The following is a 1353-nucleotide window of genomic DNA, read 5'->3' on the forward strand; positions in this document are numbered from 1 at the left end:
CTATTCTTGTTTCAGGGATGCAAAATCTAGTCTTCTCTAAGAATTGATTATAGCTTGGTATATTTTCTATCTAGGGGAGGATAGGGGGTTTTGTTCATTTGTTTATTTTTATGTTATTACTGTTGTTTTGTTCAGTTCTTCTGTTTCCTATTTCTTTTTTTGTTTTGTAATTTTGTTCTCTGTCATAGTAAATAGCAAATGTCTGGTGGTCTTTGGTTGTCCATTTGAAAAGTGTTTGGAAGTACTTGGGGCGGGCTTATAAACTGATGGATTTATTGTGATGAGAAGACACCAGTCTGCTTTTTTACTAGGAGACCCCCACATGTGAACACATATATAGGTCTTTTCTCTTAGATTGGTAAATTTTTCCAGAGTGGAATTGACCAATATTCTGTCAGCTCTCGGAGAGCTACACTAGGAACAGAGACTGGAAGATCTTACCATTTATGCAGATTTTTTCTAATCCCTCTGTTTTCATACATCTCACCTATGACTAAAGCCCCTGGTTCTAGGTCCTCAATAGTTCAGCCTCACCAAAGATTAACTTCACCTTTTGAGTTGGGAAGACACAAAAGCCTGATTGTAAGTATTGGAGAAGAAGATCTGTGAGTCTTAATTGAGCCCTTTAAAAATGTTTAACCAGGCCTCTTTTTTGTAATACACCCTATACTCATCTTTAAAAACAATCAGTACCTTCAATTCTCAGAGTGTTTCAGGGTCCAACAGCACTAATGGGCTTGCTAGTTTGTTGGTTGCCCATCTATCCATTTCAGGGTTAGGCTTTAGCTTTTTCTGGTCTGCTAAAATCAGTTATCCCATTGTGTATCTGACTCCTGCTTCTAAAATTTTATTAGCATCTCTCACTTTTACTATCCTCATCCCATTTTGTTTATCCTTGTGGTTTAATTTTTATTCCTTGCTCTCATTTTAATTAAGCTTTAAGAAACAGCAAAGATAAAGTATGTATTTAAGCTATTGTGTTTAAATATAAGTCTCAGAATATTTTTAAATTCCTCATCTGGAATTGCCTTCTTGGCTTATATACCAGTGATATGGAAATACTAGTTTTCATTCTTCTTTACCTCTTCATTCTTTGCTGCTGGTATCTTGAAATGATAGCCCTGGCCTCTCAGAGAGGAAATTCACTAATGCTGACCTAGATCTGAGAAGTCCTAGCAAAGGGGCTTGGGAAAAGACAGGGTTGTATGATAGGAGTATTTTGCAAAGTACCTGAGGACACAAACTGACTAATATAAATTCATGTGTGTGCTGTCTGCCTGTGGCGAGTGGGTGTAACTAACAGAACTGTAGTATAAATCACCATCTTGAGTTGGATGATGACTGCCTGTAGGT

At 37.0% G+C, this 1353-nt stretch overlaps 1 protein-coding gene across 1 annotated transcript in view; it reads left to right on the forward strand.

Moving 5' to 3' along the window:
- TRMT1L (tRNA methyltransferase 1 homolog (S. cerevisiae)-like) overlaps positions 1–1353 on the forward strand; it is a 79404-nt gene that overhangs the window by 58881 nt on the left and 19170 nt on the right. The gene's annotated exons all lie outside the window — the stretch shown is intronic.

Source organism: Propithecus coquereli, unplaced genomic scaffold (genome assembly GCF_000956105.1).
Source record: "Propithecus coquereli isolate 6110/MARCELLA unplaced genomic scaffold, Pcoq_1.0 Scaffold146, whole genome shotgun sequence".
Classification (NCBI taxonomy): Eukaryota; Metazoa; Chordata; class Mammalia; order Primates; family Indriidae; genus Propithecus; species Propithecus coquereli.